This window comes from Vicugna pacos, chromosome 1 (assembly GCF_048564905.1).
Source record: "Vicugna pacos chromosome 1, VicPac4, whole genome shotgun sequence".
NCBI classification, from domain to species: Eukaryota; Metazoa; Chordata; class Mammalia; order Artiodactyla; family Camelidae; genus Vicugna; species Vicugna pacos.
In genome coordinates, this window is record NC_132987.1 from 37,565,078 (window position 1) to 37,585,692 (window position 20,615).

The 20,615-nt window shown below is 34.6% G+C and overlaps 1 long non-coding RNA gene across 4 annotated transcripts in view; it reads left to right on the forward strand.

The window, feature by feature from the left end:
- LOC140696184 (uncharacterized) overlaps nucleotides 1-20,615 on the forward strand; it is a 704,768-nt gene that overhangs the window by 612,048 nt on the left and 72,105 nt on the right. For 3 of the 4 annotated variants that reach the window (XR_012072317.1, XR_012072319.1, XR_012072318.1), the window contains one exon: nucleotides 13,729-13,823. The exons of the other annotated variant lie outside the window; for it this stretch is intronic. This is a non-coding gene — a long non-coding RNA (uncharacterized lncRNA). The remainder of the gene's footprint in view (nucleotides 1-13,728; nucleotides 13,824-20,615) is intronic. 4 annotated transcript variants of the gene reach the window in all.

Consider the following 20,615-nt stretch of genomic DNA (forward strand, 5'->3'; position numbering starts at 1 on the left):
AAAGGGCCAGGTCTGAGGCCATTTGTCATAAAGGAGGTAGCCAGCTTCACACGAAGAAAATTTAGGATATAATCCACTTAACTCTCCTTACATCCCATAGATGTCCTGCCACTGCTTCTGACTAGGCAAACCCAACAGGAAGCCCAAAGGCAAGGACTGTCAAGAATGTGGTTCCACCAGATGGGCCTTCTAGGGTGAAGAGCAGAGAGTGTACCTGAAAGGGCAAAGTGGAGACAGTTCAACTCTCTTAAATACTCAAAATTTTTTCACTGCCTATTGAAAAAAGCAGTGTTTACGGACTTTCATTGAATGACCTAAATCTTTCCTATTAAGCTTTATTAGCTTTATTGGTCAAATTGGGCTACAGGAATAGTCCCTGTATTTGCATATTTCACTACAGTGTATGTCTTGCTATCTATTGAAATACCTTTTTTCTTCCTTTGGCACTATCTACCACCTGGGAAAAATACGTGCTTTGAGACTTGCTTCACCATTTCTCATTCACATTTCTTCATCGATGTATATAGGTAGTATGCAAAATTTCAAGTCCCATAAATCTACTTTGTATCTTATTTAGACATTTATTTTGTTCTAGTTTGTACTTACGGTAGGTAGAATTCTAAAATGACCCCAAGATCCTACCTTTCTCCATGCACAGTGTACCTGCCCTGGATAATTCCCCTGCTCTTGACTGTAAGCTAGACCACTGGCTATGATGGAGTATCACTTCTATGATTAAACTCCCTTAGATAGGGAAGGGATTGTCCAGATGTAATCAGTAGACTTTGAGTTAGTCAAAAAATTAATCTAAGTGGACCTGACCCAATAAAGGGAACCCTTAAAAAAGATTGGACCCTTTCTTAAGGAGGAGATTTAAATCATGGGAAATGCTACTGAGCGTGCAGCCTTGGAGAAGAACACGTAAGGAATGGTGGAGAGCCTTTAGTAAGTTGCTCCTTGGTGCCAACTAGCAAGAAAGAAAGAATCTCTGGCTTATAATTACCAGGAACTGAATCCTGACAGTAACCAATGAGTTTGGAATAGGACACTGATCCTCCCATGAGACTGCAGCCCTAGCTGACACCTTGCTTTTAGACTGGTGAACCCCTGAACAGAGGCCCCAGCTAACTCATACATAGGCTTCTGACCAATGAAAGCTGTGAAATAATAAATTTTTGTTGTTTTAACCCACTAAGTTTGTGGTAATTTATGACACAGAAATGTAAAACTAATATGTACTTCAATTATGTCTGTATTTAACTCAACCTTCTAAATTGTAAACTTTCTTGAAACTATAATTATATTCTACTTCTGTAAGAGTCTCCAAAATTGTTTTTGGGGTTTTTTTTTTGTTTTGTTTTTTGTTTTTATTGAAGTACAGCCAGTTACAATGTGTCAATTTCTGGTGTACAGCACAATGTCCCAGTCATGCCTATGCATACATATATTCGTTTTCATGTTCTTTTTATTAAAGGTTATTATAAGATATTGAATATAGTTCCCTGTGCTTTACAGAAGAAACTTTTTTTAATCTAGTATATATAGTGGCTAACATTTGCAAATCTCAAACTCCCCACAGTTATTTGTTAAATAGGTGATATAAAATATGTGTAAAGCAACTGAACAACAGGGAAGAAATCAAGACATTTGAATGTAATATGACATATTTCAAGTTTTGTTTATGATGGAACCTATACTTTCTCTGAAACACTGGAAATGCATTGAAATCTCACCAGATGAGTTGAGCTTTTCAATGGGGAATGAATATCTTTGTGTTCAAAGATTAATGCTGTTGTGGGGCTTTATCCTTTTAGAAGAACCTTTAATAGAATTTAATTTAATTTTAATAGAATTTAATTTAATACTAATTTTAAACAATTAGTACATAATAGAGGTCTTGGAGTAGGTCAGATAATTGCTTCTCAAAATGACTTTAAGTTATAGATATTTAGAGCCTGAGGACGTCAAATATCACCTCATCTAACTGATTAGCTTTGCAAACAACAAAGGTTATTTACCTCCTAAATAACCAGAACCACACTTTAATAATACATCAGTTACAGAGAATAGGTAAAGATTCAAAATTTATGATGTATCACACAGAGCAACCTCTGCCACCTCCTCCTACACCCTGATGAGGACAATTGACCTAAACAAAGGGAAAACCATAGATTCCCAGGTGGGTTCAAAATACTAGATGATGAAAATAATCTAGAATGAGTTACAGCAACCATGCTTTCAGGGCAGCAAAGCATTGCCTGGATTGAAACAGAGGAATTAATTAATTTAGAAATGTACAGGAGGATCAGTTAGGCTTTTTTTTTTAAAAGTATCAGTTTCATAGCTGAGAACAATTTTTCCTAAGCAAAAAAAAAAGTTGGCTTGGGCTTTTAAAGAATAAAAGTATTAAAAAGCATTTTTTCCTTCTGAAACGTCACAGAATGGGGTTAGATTTGGTAGTATTGAGGGATCAAGATAAGATACCTCAGACACTGAAGCAGAGGAGATGTGAAGGGAATGGAAGAAGTTAGCACTTCAAAAGATGAATAATTTTAAACTTTGCATTTCCTTTCTACAAATGGAGATAGAGAACAGAAGGCAGATGCTGTCTGATTATCTCGGATCCAGCTAAAGGAGGATGTCATTTGTTACTCCAATTTACAGGAACTGCATAAAACAGTCGTAAGGGGAGCACATTCTTCTTGCCTGCGCCATGTTAATCATCATTACTTCTTTTTCCAAACACTTCAGAAAGAAAAGTTACAGATGTTAAGGGAATGGGGCAAACATAAAAAAGAGAACTATGCTGCAGATCGTATTCTTTTCTGCAGATGAAGTGGACAGAAATGAAATTCTATAATTTCGTAAATAAAATGTGAAGCTGTATCTACTTCCATGTTAGTGACAGCTAACAATGGCCCTTGCCATCTGCCTTTATAAGGACTGGATCACATTGGCATGGGCCATCTACCTCTGCTTGGATTAAATCACGAGCCGCTGCAGCTGCTGACCTCCAACATGACCTGCAAGGAGTTTAGGGTGGAGATCAGGAACGAGGTGCTTTGTGCTCCGGGAAAACTGACTGAACAAGCCTTCCGATAGTTAGTTATTTTCAGGAGAAGATTTTGTAAGCCCAAATTCTTGCATGTTCTCATAACTAGAAAAGCACTAAAATCATTAATGGTGACATCTGCTCCTTGTGACTAGCAGCAGGCCTCTGCCTAAATGTGTGCTTGACTGCACGTACCCCTCTTTGCTAAAATCATATATACAATACTGAGTTCACCCTGCCACTTGGGAGCAGTTCCTCAGAGCTATCTGAGATGCTATCTCCCATGCTATAATCCTCTTTTGACCCAAATAAAACTTAACCCACAATTCACACGTTATGTGAGTTTATTTCAGTTGACATTAGTCACATGCTAATATAAGAAATAAAAGATAAGGCAGATATCCATTTTGACTTCATTTTCTACTTTTTCTCAAAATACTTTAAGTTTTAGAGGAAAGTGAGACAGCTTCTCTTTTGTTTCAGTATTTTTTGGACTTTTTACTGGAGGACTATATTAAGTCTGGACTCTTATTCACTGTGGTGTTTTAGGAAATCATTTCTACATTAACTCAGTGTGATTCAGAAAGCCTGCATTTCCAGTTGACTTGAGAATACATTGGAAAATCAGCTGGATATCAAGGGTATCCAAAGCTTTTTTTCATGTTTGCTTAAAATGAAGATACATCTTTTCTATTAAAAACACAATACTTTGAACCTTTATCCATACATCGTTAAGATTTTAAATGTTCAAAGGTTCCTGTCAGACCTGCTTTTAAAGAAACCTAATTGGAGGTCTTTATCTTTCACTAATTAGAAAACTCAATGGAATGTGAATTACAGCATATAATGACACAGCTTTCATTACTCTGCTGTTTAGCCAGATTCTAATTAAGAAAACATGTGCTGATCTTTACTTTTATAGCAATCTGAAAATGCTGTACACCACTTAAAATCTACCTCATTTTCCACATTAAGATTAGTGGCATACCTTCTTGAATTTTCCAGAGGAAATAACTTCCCTTAGACCCTCTTCAACTGGTGACAGAGATGTAACCGACTAGGCATGGTTTCTAGATTTTGACGTTATCAAATGTAAACTATTAAATTTAAGTTAAATACAAAGAGGTTCAATCCTCCTACTGTCAGTGGAGAAGAAAGTTGATAGCAACAGTTTCTATAGAACCTGCAGTAATCCTTCTCTAGTCTCTCGATAAAGTGAAGAATATTAATCTATAATTTCATTTCTTCTGAACTGCATTTTCACCTTAAGACACCTGCCTACCTAGGGAAAAAATGAATAAACCCTTCCCCAGGAACACATGAACAGCATGGGGGTGTGCAGACTTCTGATTCATATAGCTCTTCTCAGAAGCGTTTCAGGCTCTAAAGAGAAAAATAACATCAGCCAACCTTGTACATAAGTCTGCAGTTCATGAAGCTTTTTTATGTGAAGGACTATCTTCCCTTCCTCATGTGAGTTTGTGTCCTTCACTCAAAGGGCCCCCACTCACATATAATATCAGTGGAGACTAGTGGAACTGTGCAAGGCAAGAGGCTCTGTTGCCTTAGGGCCAATGTTTGTTTTACTTAATGGAATAAATACTAATTTTGAAGTCAGAAAACTCTGAGGTTTTTAAAATTTGCACACATTTCTCAACATGATATTTTAAGCACACAAACACACGCACACACAAAGGAATATTGTCTATTTTGTTTTTGCTACTTTATCCTTCACACATATTGTTATTTTGCAAATAGTAAGATTTATTTGCAAATAAATATATTTGAATAAATCTATTATAAAAGCAATATGTGCACATGGTAGAACATCATGGTTTAGAAGGGTACAAAGAAAAATATGAAACCTCCCTTTTCCCCATGCTTCATTCCTCATTCCTAGAAGTAAGCACTTTATTAACTTTTCTAATTATTTCTTATTCTGTTTATCTCTGCAACTGCAAATAAATTTTCTGTTACCTCTTTCTGAATTAATTTGCTTAAGAATTATGTATTAACTTTTTTTCTGGATGATTGACTTCACCAAAAAATCCCTTTCCAATCCTCATATCTGTCATTAAAATAGGCTTTCAACTCGTAATTAACAACATGAAAACTCAACATCACGTTTTTCTTGTTTTTACATTCGTTTTTGCATTCTTTTTGTATTTTGATGCAGAATAATTCAATTTCCTCTGAATATGACTACCCTGTTCCCCCACCGTCCTACAGAGGGCTCTGACTTCTGATGCCATTTGGTCAGCTGACTTTCTACTCCTGCCAAATAATGTCCTGCCTGAGAATTAGACCAGTTCTTTTTGACTACTATCTCTAGGTTTCTTTATTTTTCTTTATGCTTGAGTCTATAGATGATTTTTTAAACTATATCTGTTAACCAGTTTCTGTAGATAGACTTTTCTTTTTTCTCTTGAAGAATTCTAGGGTCATCTCTTTATTCTTAGTGTTAGGAAAATTTACAATTATGCTTCTAGACATATGGGCTGTTTTTACATGTATTACATTAGCCCTTAGAGAGCTGTTTAAATGTGAAGATTTTGTTCTTCTTTCTACTCTTGAAATACACTAGATTTTTTTTTTCTGTTATTATACCCACAGTAGTTTTCCTCTATATGTTCTCAAAATGCTTATTATTTCATTAGTAATCTCCTCTAAATTTCATTTTGGATACCCACTAATTAAATGTTGAACATACTGTATTTACTCTGTGACTTATTTCTTCCTATCTTCCTTCTCCATTTTTTAATCCTATATTTTGAAATATATCATCCAGCTTTATTTTTCCTTTGACAATAATATTTTAATTTTAAAAGACTTTTCCTTATGAGTTTTGACTTTTCTTTGAGTATATTAGTAGATTTCTTGTGCTTTTTAAATGTTCTCTCTTGTCTGCTGATACCTACCATGCAGATCAAAGTTCATAAAACTACAACAGATTTGGAATGTGTGCAGCAAACTACAATCAGACCTGCAATTTGAAATAAGATGAGTAGAGGAAAGATGACTGACAAATAGATTAGAAAAATCTTCAAAATACAGGCCTATGCTATACAGTTTTGCCTGTTTTACCTAAGCCTAAATAATGAGTAAGCATTGCTGTCCTTCTATTTTGCTTATTACTACAAAATCTTTCTTGTCTTGGCATCAGTTACTTATGTAGAAAGATGTCATATTTTCCAGTTAGATTTCTGCCTCTAAGATGTTTCCGTAAGTATTTTCCAACACTCTTAATCATTACGAACATAAAAATCTAAGGGTAGAAATAATTTAGTGCCAATATATGGACAGATAAATTTTGTAGAAACTTATTCCTTATTAATGTGATTTTTATTTACTCTAGATTGAAATAAATTAGAATATGCTTTGTTATAGGTGAAAAATTGAACAGACTTGAATATGAAATTATTTTCAGATTTCCCTTGAAAAATACATTGATTTCTTCTTATGCAACCTGATAAAAGGTATACGTTGCGCTTGAAAGTTATTTAAAACAGAAAGTGAGATGGGAATTCACAAAATCACTAATGTGCATCCCAGTGGTAATTAATTCAACTTTTTGTACAGATTCCAGAAACTAACTTACTGTACCACGAGGGGGTGTTCAAGAAAATTTCAATATCCTCTCCCAACCCCATGATCCTTGGATATCCCCTAATGAATAAATATAAACTGTGGTTTGCTTTGGAAGATTATTGTTTTATCTTAGGAGAAAATGATTGATCTGTGTAAATATCTGCAATTTTTATTTGAAATTCTGAATCAGTTAGGAGTCTCTACCCCAGAAAAAAGGAACATTAATTTCCCACCAAAACATTTTCTTTCCAAGTTGCATATTGTAAAACATTATAGAAAATGAAATTAGTTTTCCAAAATAATGGATGACCATCTCTCTACTTCATTTATTAACTCAATAAGTATATGTTAGCATTGCAGGATACCTGAAATTCTGGTATTTTTAGCAGCAAAAGGATCAAGGGAAATTTAAAAGTTACACAGTCCTTTCTGTAAGGAAAATAGCAGAGATGAAATTAGCCAGTTAATTTAAAATAATTTTTATTAAGAATCTCTAAATCTTGGGACCTATTTCACTAGATATTATGTATATTTGTTTTCCTTTCTGTGCTTGCTACAAAATTTAAATTGTTTTTAACAACCATTTGGGGGGAAAAAAAACACCTTAGTCTACCAACCAATAAGTTGATATAATTATTTGTTCTTCCTTCTAAAAACAGTAGAAAATAAATAAAAAGCAAGAACCTAACTTTCATGATAATCTTTTTTCAACAAACCTATTAAGCATATTATGTCTATGGCAGTATGCAAGCCCAGTGGAATTGTCACAGATTAGCACGTTTCCTAGAATTCAAGACCTAGCAGGGGAAATGCATATGTAAACTCACAATTATGCCAAATGGAATAAAACAAATGCATAATGAGTGTACAAAGAGGTACAGGTATGTTGAGGGAGTTATTAACTATGAGGAAAATTTTAAAAATAATGCCTTCATCTAAGATGTATATAAACACGTTCTAGTTAAAGAAATAACAGGAATAGAGACTTAAATAGCCCACATAATACACACATTTGATTAATAAATAGCTTTTTGGCCCACAGAGAGAACTCGTAATGAAGAGTCCTAGGTTGAGTGTATCAGCAGCAGTTAGAGCTCAGGTTTGAACCTCTAGATACATCAGATTCATATTTACCAGATCTGTCCTAAAAAGGTGAAATCAGGAATGTGATTGGAAGCATCAGAAGCCCTACCACAAAATATTAAAAATAATCAAGGACGTACAGTTTCATTTAGGGGGAGAAGCCAGGTTCAAGAAGGATGTAAGTATTGAATGAGGGCACTGCTGGGGACATGCTGGCAGAGAGAGATCAGAAGAGTACGGAAACTGGTAGAAATGAAGTCCGTCACATGAAGTTAGGAGAATTTGCCCCAATCTGCTCTGAGGTTTGGGAATGGCCATGGTTTTACCTTCCCGGTTGTGTGGTGTTTCTGCTTCTCTTCATGAAAGCCTCGTCCAGTCTCAGATGGGGTAAATATGAACAAGGTGTTAAGCACAGAATGTTTTCATTTTCCTATTTTGTGACAATACACAGTTCAAATATGTACTCGCTCCAGTTTTCTGTGTTCAGGACGCTTTGCATGACACACGATATGTGTAAACCACTTTGTAAACTCTGAAAGTGTAAATAACTGTGACTTTTTGTTATTTGTTTTTACCAAAGGAAGGAAGCTGTAGAAACTAGGAGGCATTAGGACCTTTTTTCTCTGGCCTGCACAGCACACAGCCCATCTTCTACAAGGGTTTTACCTTGTGTAGAAGTCATATGTCCCTCACCCCTCACGTAGGCAAAGCACTGGAACACCTACTTTAAAGGGCAGCAGACAATAACGCTTGTCACTGGAGAACGCCAGAGTTTGTGCTTTTATTCTAAGACAGGTCAGGGTAAAGCATAGGTGATGCTGTAATCATAATTGTGAATTTTGGGAGAAAAAGTGCAGGTTGAAAGGAAGAAAGCCCTCTGCTTGTTAAGTAAGTTATTCAGTCCTCGTGGCAACCAGGAAGAAAAAATTCGTATAAAACCAAGGAGTTTCAGTTGTCTAAAAAGCAACTAAAGCAGACAGGTATAGGGTGGGGGAAGATACTATTTCAGTAATTGCTTATGGTCAGACACAGTGGTTAACGTGTAACACAGCAACTGCATTTCCTTCACTTTGTACTTCCCAGCCTCCAAAAAATGACACAAAGACTGGTCCAACTGAAAAAGTGACCTTATAAAAGCAGCATGTAGAAAAAAGCAATATAGAAATATCTACTCAAACTACAATATCCATAAATTGATGTCAAGTTGACAAAAACTGATATCCAGGAGTGACAATGCCCCTGCCTACCAAGCATCCACACCGTCCTTTTCAGAGAGTAGAATTACTTCTGTGAAGTGGTTATCAATTCAGGGACTAAATTTTCTAGCTCTCTTGCATTTCAGCGGAGCTATGGGATTATTTCTTACTGGTGGACTATGAGCTGAAGTAACATGTGTGTCTGTCACTCCTGGGCTTCTTTGCTTTTGTGGTGGTTGTGATTGTTGTGTGTTTTATGTTTTTGTTTTTATAGAGGTAGGTGTGCCTTTTCCATTTCTTTTTTTTTTTTTTTTAACATTTGAATGCAAAGAAAAGACTCAAGACTTAGATGCTGAGTAGCACAGGAGGATGGAAAGAATCCTTGCATTACCACATGGAAGAAAAATCTACTGCCAATCAGGAACATTCTCAATAGGTTTTTGTCTAAGTAAGAAATAAAATTCTATTTATTGGACATCTGTAACACAGGACTTTTGTTGTTACAGTGACTAGTATTATCCTTACTAACATCCTAGAACTCTTTTAACATAATCTAAGAATAAAGGAGTAATAATTCATGATTAAATATGGTAAAAGTAAACAGAGAGCTATTTTGCAATTTAAATCATAAAATTTACTGCCTAGACCTTGGATTGGCAAACATTTTCTTAAAGGGCCAGATAGTAAATATTTATGATATGCAAGACTTACAGTCTTTGTCACAACACTCAACTTTGTCATTGTAATGCAAAAGTAGCCAGAGACAATGTATAAACACGAGTGGTTGTGTTACATCTAATGCTTTACAAAAACAGGCTGTTGGCCTGAGGGGCTAACCCCTGGTTTACCTTTAGCACACTTTCTCCACCTGGTGACAGGAAATTAAATTGCAAGAATAATAAATGAATGATCTAACTAAATTTGAGAAATAACATAGTCGAAAATGTACTCCTAGCATCATGAAGTGCACATGTGCTTAAGTTTTTCTTTATTTTATTTTACACATGTAGCTGCTCCATTACCACAATGGTTGAAAATCCAGCTCCTAGTTATAATGTTAAAATGTTACTTCCTTATTTTATTTTTAAAAATCAAGATAGTTCACCAAAAAAATGGAAGTATTCTTTACCTATTTTATGGTATAATTTTTAGTATGCCATGTAACATTAAACAGCAAAAAAGACAGGGCGGAAGCTCACTTTAATCATAAATTCTTAACCAACTGACTTAATCTGTTCAAAACAAGGGAATATCCAAGGTTAAGGTATAGGGGGAAGGGGGATATGGCGAATGGGGGATTCAAGGACTTTCCATAATGGCATCTGCATTTTCATCATATTTCCTGTAGGACAGCTCTCATTCATTTAGCATCACATAGTTAAAATAGCACTCATGTCTATAAATAATAAAAACAAAGAGATTCATCTACATAATGGCTCACTGCCAAGCCACCTGAATCTGGCTCTGTACCAGTCAGGAAGGTTTATAATATTAATTGATTCTATACCTTAAAAACGTTTTCATTAATTCTCCTTTTAATATCAAAACTAATTTAACATTTAAAAATTTGAATTTGTTTAAAAACAAGTTGTTATTTCTAATGAAAAAGAATAGTATTCATCTAGAATATTTTTAGAAACAAAAGAAAGTTCAGTTTTCCTTTCTTTCTTCAGACCAGACTCCAAATTCTAAATGCTTTGTTATCTCCTCTGACCCCACAAAATTTTTGACAAAAAAGCTCACATAATTTAACCAGTAAAATATATGTGTTTTTGAAATCCTCATTAAAATATTAAAATGAAAAACTAAGGAGGTAAAATTTGCTGCCGAAAATGTTGGTTTGCAACATGTCAATTAACTAATGTTATTCTATCCATCCTTTTAGTCCGACTGCTGTCTGACCCATTCATGAATTCCTTTATAACTGTTCGGGTTTAAGTGAATGTCCCCCAGTGAAATCCCCCAAAATTATTGTTTATGCACTTATTTAAGTATGTAGTCAAGATTATTTTGTACAATGAAAGAGGAACAAAATAAAACCATAGTGTCTGACAGGCAGCAAGAAGGCTAGTTTAATAGAAATAGAAGTTTTGCATCTGAGAGCAGTTGGAGATAAGGTTTGAAATTTGAATGGGCATATTGTATATAGGCTTTAATGTATTGGTAATAAAACAGTGTAGAATTTTCAGTATGGGAATAATGGGATGGATTCAAGTTATGAATTTGTTAATGTATAGGGAGTAGAAAAAGAGAAAAACATGTATATATGTATGTAGAGGAATGGACGGATGGATAGATACGTTCATGACTTTCCTAACCAGATTGATTTTATTTGTTTTTTTCTTTAGATTATCTTATTACTCTTTTATATCACCAAAGGACACAGGATCTGATGATATGCTGGCTTTAGAGTAGATTTTTAATCAATGCTCATTGAATTGGAAGGAATTGTATTATTAAATCAAATATCTTTAAGCAGTTGTTCTCTTGATCATGTGCAGAACCATCTGATTTTCTCTGTAAAGATCCAGTAGGAATCACACAGATGGATGCACACAAAAGCAATAGACTATCATACAATGAAGTGAACAATTGAAAGTTTTCATCTAGGATGCTTATACTCACTACATTAACCTCTGTAATTAAATAGACCTCTTTGTATAATACACAATTGAATTCTCTAGTAACACTAACATAATCAATATAATGGGTGAAATTTGGGTTAATTTGAACATGAAATTACTTGTTTCCTAAGGTTAGGATTAAATGAAGGCAGCCATTTCAAGCAGTGATTAAAGCAACAGAAATAGTCACCTATAAACAAAGTTTTAAAATGCATATGCACACAGACATCAAGTGTGATTCTTTAAGAACATTTATTACTTTCTAACATGAGGGGAGATATACTTACTTTACCAATTGATGTTTTATTCAGTATACCCAGTACTTGCTTTAAAGGATATATGAGCTTTAAATAGCCTATAAATCTGTTTTTTTAAATGCTCACTGTGCATTGCTTTAAACTAAAGTTTATAAAACTGAAAGTTTATAAAAACATAACACATATTCACATTTTCATAAACTTTCATAGTTTACATATGTCATAAAAGTACACACAGACATGCATCTCCGCTACATGTATATACCCTTGCTTTAGAACTCAAAATCTAATGGCTGAGACAGGGTGCCTGGAAATGAAAATCACATAAAAAAAAAGAAAAGGGTGTCAATTCATCCAGAACTCAGCACAAGAAAATGTATCCAAGATGTTTGGAAATATGTTACCTCAGTGAGGCCAAGGTGTAGAGGAGGATGAACCAAAACAGACGGTTTGCATTTTAAAGGTGGAAATTAAAGGGGAAAATGAGGTTAGGTTAAAAAGTTGTTGACGGTCCGGATGATCTGCTATTGCTGAACAGGGAACCATATGACCCTCTGAGGAAGGAATCTAAGTAAGGAAAGATAGGCAAAGTGATTGCTGGGTTGAATGTGTTTAAGCAACAAGTGGCCTGGGAGTGAGAGGGCAGATAACTAGGATCGGGAGTCAGATATCATTGTAGATAAAAGTTTTGGGTGTGAGACTGTTTTGAATGATGGCAGGATCCAGGGTGTATCTGTTGTCATGCATCTTTGAATATGGAGACGATACAGTTGAAGCTAAGTTGATGGGCTGCTTTTGCCCATCTATTCACTCAAGATAAATAGAGTGCCCATATGTACTTGTTCATCTGGACCAACCTGGATTATACCTGATGTCATGATGTAATAATCAATAACATTCTCTTTCACTTTCAAATTTTACTAATTTGAATATAACTTACACGATCATCTTAACTTTGACCCAGTAAACCAACTCTACAAAGATGAGGTGGAATGGCCTGGAATTCTTTAGAGTAAGGGATAAAAGAGAGAAAACGGAAGAGAAGTATAAGTTGATGTTTTGAACAGGAGCTGAACAAGGACTTTTGCGTGAGGAAGAGTAACAGGTTGGAAGCCATCCAAACTTATCTCCCATTTCTCCTCAGCAGGGCTGTTTTTGCTCTAGTCTGATTTATTCTATGATCTTAGTGCATGCCCTCTACTTCATCATGAACTTTATTTGTACTATACCCCTACTGAAATAATGTTTTTCTCTTTCTCTTCTTCAAACAGTTCCCTCAAATGTCCAAAGCCTAGTTCAAAAATGACCTCAATAAAATACCTTTAAGTAATAGGAATAAATAATAATCCAAACTGATTCAAGAAGGCTGCAGCATTTAGTTTTTGTTGGCCTTGTCTTGCAGAATACACACCAGGTCCTGGTGAACTTCCAGGAAGTTAACAGTCTCCAGTAACTGTTAAAACTGCAAAAGTAGTCTGGTGAGATGTATTTGATGCTAATACTTAGTCTCAAAGGTAAATGTCAGTTCAGCTCAGTATTGAGGTGTGTTAAGTCTAATCATGCATACTCGGCTTTTATCCTTTAATCAAGGGATGGAAATTACACTTGCTGTTTCTGGTATGCTAGGTAGATTTGCATGGAAACTACTAGGATTATAAAGTTTATTATAAATGTGGCCTCTTTGTGTCTTGCCACATACAGGTATACCAGTGTCTAGGTTAATGTCTGTAAGTTGAGAAATTTTGCATCAAGAAAACATACAATAAAAGTTAAGAAAGATATTTGGAGGTGTTTGTTGATGTGGGTTTTTTGGTTTTGTTCTGTTAGGCTGGAATAGCAACAAACCAACTCTTTTTGCTACTAAATTTTAACCTCTTATCCTTGAAATTCTTTATCTTACATTTTTCTTTTTAATTGTCACACAATAGGGAGTCAGTTGCTTCCAGTTAGGAAGGAGAACCTGCCAATGCCCCATGCCGGTTGTTAAACTTCAAGAAAGTTATACCTGCACTGGAGGAAAAAGGTGATTCAGCACTGGGTTTCAGTACTAAAAACTGCTTACCAAACATTATATGCAGTAAAAATAATTTTTCTAATTTATAGCAACTATCTTCAAATACGAATAGTCTATAATAATGTAAATGTAGTCTTACTTCTTTGAAGAAAATTAAAGAACATCACTATCGTGTGACTCTCTTAGAAAGTCCTCTTCATGATTTTAAAGATTTTATAGTGATTTCTACAAGGGAAATTTCACTTGTTTTTACTGGGAAAATATTTACTTTCAACAAAACTCTAAAGTAAATACATAGGCTTTTTATTTTTAAGAAATGAAAAATATATGGCTGGACTAAATTGTATGGAGATATCCTTTCATCATAATGATGTCCCCTTATGCCTACAATTCTATTTTACTATCTTTTAGGTTATATATCAGTTGAAACTCACATATTGTGTGTATTCATTTTTCAATAGAACTATTTAAATTACACAAATGAGATGAGTGACTGAAGAATTTTCAAGTGAACCAAATGATGTGTTAAACTTTTTAAATGAACCAAATTTGGTGTTAAATCAGACACTAGTTTTTCATAATTAGGCATTTCTAGTATTTCTGATACTTATAATAAAATTAATGTAAATAATCTTATGAAAGCTTTTATTATAGAATGCATATATATGTCATGTAATGCAAATATTAAAACATTTGAATGAACTGTAATCATTTAAACTTCACCATTAGTTAATTTCACCATTAGTTACCATCTAATCTGTTTCATTCCAGCTTTTCATCTCTATGAATACATGATATGATATGTGTTTGTGTGTCTTTTTTGACCACATAGATGGTTCCAAAACCACTGATACAATCACTGGCATCCTTATATGGTTGTGGTATTTTTTGTCCCCAGTCTAAATTCTTTCAGTATAAGAATTGTTTGACTTTTAGCTTTTCAATATTGTATCTTCGTATTAAAAATATTTTCTTAATGAATCATAAATTTTCATAAACTTAATTTTCACATGTTCTGGCATTTGGCCAGATTGTTAGTAATGCCAGAATTCCAAATTTAATCTTGATAATCTCGACATTTTGATAGTCTGGCTTTGGGATGAGAATTGGGGAGGCTAATTCCAGATGTTCTTCCCAGAGAAATGATTGGAAGATGTAAAATCTAGCACAAGAAGCAAGATATATTTTGGAAAGGTGAAGTCAAGATTGAAAGACGGGGGCTTCTCTTAAAGGGCCGGTAGCATATCTTCCTACTGACATATAATATCTGCTGTGAAACTGCATCAGCCAGTTACATATGGTGAACGGCATTCTTTAGAATACATTGAAAAACTATTTAAATAAAAAGATGTTCATTAATTTGCCTTATAGAGTAATAATTGGACATTTGAGGTACTTATTTTGAATTTAGTGAAAATGAAGTTTCCAATTTAGTCTTTAAACATTATCAGAATGATGACAGACTTTGTGAAATACTGTTATTTACTTCCACTCACTTAAGTCACTTTAGGAAGTACTCATTAATGAATAGTTCTGTAACTTTAAATGACAATAAAATGATGTAGTTAAGAGCATATGCTTAACATTTCTTTTCAGTTGGCTAAACTTGAAAGTCAATCTCATTTCAGCCATGTTGTTCTGTGTTGTTGGCCAGGTTTTCTACACCATTTGAAATGGGAAAATAATTGTGTTTTACATAGATTTTTTGAAAAATGGCTACGTTGAAGGATGGATGATAAGCACTTAGCCTAATGCTGCTACATGTTTAACATTCAAAGCAATTATTATCATTATTCTTATTACTACTATTACTAATTTTATTATCTGTTATTTATGGGTCTGTTTCTATTGATTTTTTTTCTCATTAAGATTTATATTTCCATGCTTCTTTACATGCTAGGTAATTTTTTACTGAATATCAGACATTGTAAATTTTATGTTATTGGGTCTGAGAATTTTTGTGTTCTCTTAAATATTGTTGGATTTTGTTCTAGGGTTTAGTTAAGTTATTTAGAAACATTTTGATGGTTTTCATGTTTGCTTTTAAGCTTTGCTGGACAAGCCCTGAATAGCCTTTATGGTAAATTTGGCCCCAGTACTGAGAACACTACTTGATGTCCCATGCATTCGAAGAACTTTCCACTCTGGTTGTTCAGAACATGAACTGTTCACAGCTCCGTATGATCTTCAGTGATGTTCTGCCTGCTTCTTTCCAGAAAACTTTCTCTGGTCATGAGATGATTCCTCATGAATGTGTGCCAGTCAGTATTCAGATAAAGATAGGAGGGAAATCCTCTGAAGACTCCCTCTCTGTGTAACTCTTCCCATTCTGTAATTCTGCCTCTTGTATTCTAGCCACCTTCTTCTTCCTGAACTCTATACGGTGTTGTGTCTCCTCAATTCAGGGAGATCAGGAAGCTCTGTTTACACATCCTGACCCTGAATTTCCTCCTAGAAATTTCCTCCAAGAAATGAGCTTGAACAACCTTAGGGACTCACTTTATTTGTTTCCCTTCTTTCAAAGATTGCTATCCTGAGATGCCTGTTGTCCAGTGAGAAAAATATGTTTCATATACTTTGTACATTTTTTGTTTGTTTCAGTTGGGAAGCAAATCCAGTCTGTTACTCCATCACAGCTAAGACCATTTCCACATAAAGATCTCTTAAAAACACTTTATCATCTTTGAAACTGTAGTTAGACTTTGACATCTTTGACGACAACTTCTCCTCCTCCTTCTCCTCCCCGCCTCCTTCATTTTTGTTGTGTAATCTCATTACCCAGAAGTGTGTCTGTATTTTTGTCCTTAAGTTTTTTGCACAAAACAGTTTGTCAAGTAACTTTAATTTTTATTCTATTTTATTAATTTCAGGTTTTATCTTTATTAGTTCTTTCTTTAGGATTAGATATTTATGTTGAGGTTTTTCCCCTTAGTTTCTTGAAATGAATGCTTCTTCAGAAATTATTTTTTATTTTTCATGCTTTTGAATAAATTCATTTAAAGTTTCCCCTTTCTGACCTTTAGAGGAATAACTGTATCGCACCTTTGTTATTTATTTTACCCAATCTCCTGATTTAATTCTCATTTAAGTCTCATGGGATGCTTATTAAATTCTCCATTCCCATTCCATTGCCTATTGAGACATTCCACATTATTTTCCCTTCTTGTGGCTTGAAAACGTAGCTGCTTCAAGGTGTAGCTGCCTATAAGCAGAACCATATTTATTTTAGGTTTCCGATGGCTTTAAGTGGCATGGGCTTAGGCCCCCTAGGTATGTATAAACATCATGGTGCTTCAAGTATAGCTCAGCATCTTCCTCTTGTGAAGAGTGAATCTACTTTCTCCTGTTACTAGGGGGGAAAATATAATTTGCCAAAAGGAATATTTTTTCCTAAAATTACACAGTCTAATCTGTATAAGAGATTCTTAGAGACTTATTATAACTTTGTACCTATTCAAAAAAATGAAACTCTGGCAAGATTATGTTAAAAACTGACTCTATTCTGTGATGATACTTAATTTTTGTATTGTTTTGTTTTTGGTGATGATACTTGGTTTTTAAAGGCCCACACATTACAACCTTCTGAGCCATCTAGGATGCTCAAATATTTATGCCTGAGTCTCTAAGTACAACCTTTCTATTTCTTTCTTGATGGTAGTGGAGGTGGTTTCAATTCTTCATGCTTTTTTCTCTTCATTTTAATGAGGCTAGGACAAAATAAAGAAATTCAGGTAGTCACTGGCTATCTTGACCCAGAAGTTTAAGGATCATTTTAAATCCCTATAGTGATTGTTACGTGCCATATAGGTTCCCTCAGCTGCCAGGAATGTTGCCTGCTGATAGCTCATAGCTGAGTCCCACTCCAGGAAATTTCCTTTGTAAAGGGAAGTGTCTTACCCAAGTTACGCTCTCTCCCTGGGGTGGCCCTTGTCTAATGCCTGGTGCCAGGGTGCAGCCTCTTTTCCTTGATTCATGACAACTTTGAAGGACCATGTGAGTTTCTGAGTTTCCCCTTCCAGCCACTGAGGCTTTTGCTGCAACTTCATTGTAGTTAAGCCTCTCCCTCTGCACAGCCCTGCTGCCCTCACTCTGCCACAGGTGGTGTTGAAACTTTCTTAAACTTGTGCATCCAAAACTCCATTTCAATGTCGGTTTCCTTTAGATTCTAACCTAAGACAAACTATTTAATATTCTTTTATATCAAATATATTATGCTTGGATTTTGTGACTTACAGTCCTTGTGTATACATATTTATTGGTGTTTTCACCTAATCTTTTGCCTTTGCTTCTAAGTTTAAAAAGGTGATATCCCTTAAAAAAAAAAATGCTCAGTAACCTGAACTTTGTATCTAATCTTTCTTTGCCCCAAGGAATTCAATGGAATAATTATCCCCTTTCTCAACTCTAACCATGTACATTCCTTTCATCTTCAAAACATGCTTCTCCCTGTCATTACCTTTTAGTTATTACTCTACCTTGTTCACTGTCCTCACAAACTTTTACAAAAAGTAGTTTTACACTCTCTCCTACAATCTAATTTTCACACCTACCTATGTTGAAAATGCCTACTCTAAGAAAGTGACAAGTAACTTTTTGATAAAACAAATAATTTTCTAAGCATTTTGATTGATTCCTCTGCAGTAAGAATAGTTTATAATTCCCTTTATTATGAAGCTCTTTCCTCCCTTGATTTCTATGAAAAGTCTTCCTCTGGACACTTTTTCTCAATATTCTTCTTTTTTACTATTTTATTCCATAAATACTGGCATTCCTCACAGGCTGACTGTTTTGCTTTCTCATTCTTTGCAATCAATTAACTACAACCTCGGTGCTGACGACACACACAGATCTGTAACATTTGTCTAAATCTCATGCTGGGGGTCCAGATTCAAATATCCAGTTAAAATTTACCAACTCCAATGTGATATTCATAGACATCTCACAATTAACATGCCCAAAACAGAACAAAACCTGTTTCATCATTCTCTCTCCCAGATAAAAAACGTTTTCTGTAGTTGCCTGCTTCAGTAAATGACACCAGCATTTTGTAGAGTTACTCAAACAGGATTGTTGCTGTAAAAATCATGCCTTTCTTTTCTAATCAATCATCAAGGCACACCAACAACTTAATTAAAAATCAAGTCTCCCTCCCTTAGCTCTATTTCTTGCCATTCTGTTTAAAATTATGTGCCTGAGATTTTGCACTTAAGTTACTGCAACCACCTTCAAATTGTTCTGTAAGCTCATATCCTTTCCAGCTCTCCAATACACTCTCACTACCACTGTCAAGCAATTTATTTCCTAATATTCAAAATTACCCCTACAAGTAAAATCTTTACTGTCACTTCATTTCATACAGGAATCATTGTAAATTCTTTAGCAGGGCACATAATGCCAGCAAGGTCTGAACCTTACTAAAACTTCCAATTTCACTTCAGAATGTGCCCCCTGCCTTCCAATTTAAAAATACTTATAAAACGAAAGCAAACAAAAATTTATAGCCATCAGACTTCACTTTATCTGTCAAATATGTGTTTAAAAATGTGGTAAGAACACCTAGCAGGTGATATATACCCTCTTTCATTTTTAAGTGCACAGTACACAAGATTGTACACCACAACACTGTACAACAGATCTCTAGAACTTAGCTTGCACAACTGAAACTTCATATCTGTTAAACAGCAATTCCTTATTTCCTCCTTCCCATAACCCCTGGCAACCACTGTTCTACTCTGTTTCTGAATTTGACTCTTTTAGATACCTCTTTTAAGTGTAATTGTACAGTATTTGTCCTTCTGTGATTGGCTTCTTTCATTTTAGCATAATTTCTCAAAATCCATTCATAGTATATGATAGGATTTTCTTCTTTTTTAAGGCTGAATAGTATTTCATTATATGTAAAGACCATATTTTTACCATCCATTCATCCATCAGTGGACATTTAGGTTGTGTTTTCGTCTCTTGGCTATTGTAAATAATGCTGCAATTAACATGGTATTGCAGATATCTCTTCAAGATACTAATTTCAGTTATTTTAGATAGATACCCAGAAGTGAGATCTCTGGATGATATGGTAATTTTATTTTTAAATTTGTAAGTAATCTCCACACTGTCTTCCATAGTGACTGAATCATTTTACATTTTCTACAACAGTGTACAAGGGTTCCATTTTCTCCACATCCTCATCAACACTTGTTATCTTTTGTTTGATAATAGCCATCCTAACAACTGTGAGGTGATTATCTCATTGTAGCTTGATTTTTATTTCCCTAATTAGTGATAATTATTTCCCTAATATGCCTGTTGGCTGTTTGTATGTATTTCTTTGGAGAAACACCTTTTCAGGTCCTTTACCCAGTTTTTGGTTGAGTCATTATTTATTTATTTTTGGTTATAGGAGTCACTTGTATATTTTGCTTATTAATCCCTTATCAGATACATGATTTGCAAATATTTTCTTCCATTCTGTAGGTTGCCTTTGTACTCTGCTGATGATTTTCTTCCCACTCTGCAGAAGATTTTTGCTTTGATGCAGTTTCATTTGTCTAATTTTGCTTTTGTTACTTGTGCTTTGGGTGTCATATCTAAGAAATTATTGCCCAGACCAATATCCTGAAGCTTTTCCCCTAAGTTTTCTTCTAAGAGTTTTACAGTTTTGGATCTTATGTTTAAATTTCTAATCCATTTTGAATTGATTTTGTTTATGGCATAAGATAAGGGTCCAGTTTCATTATTTTGCATATGGATATCCAGTTTTCCCATCACCAGTGTTTCCCATTGTGGATGGTTAGTACTGTTGTC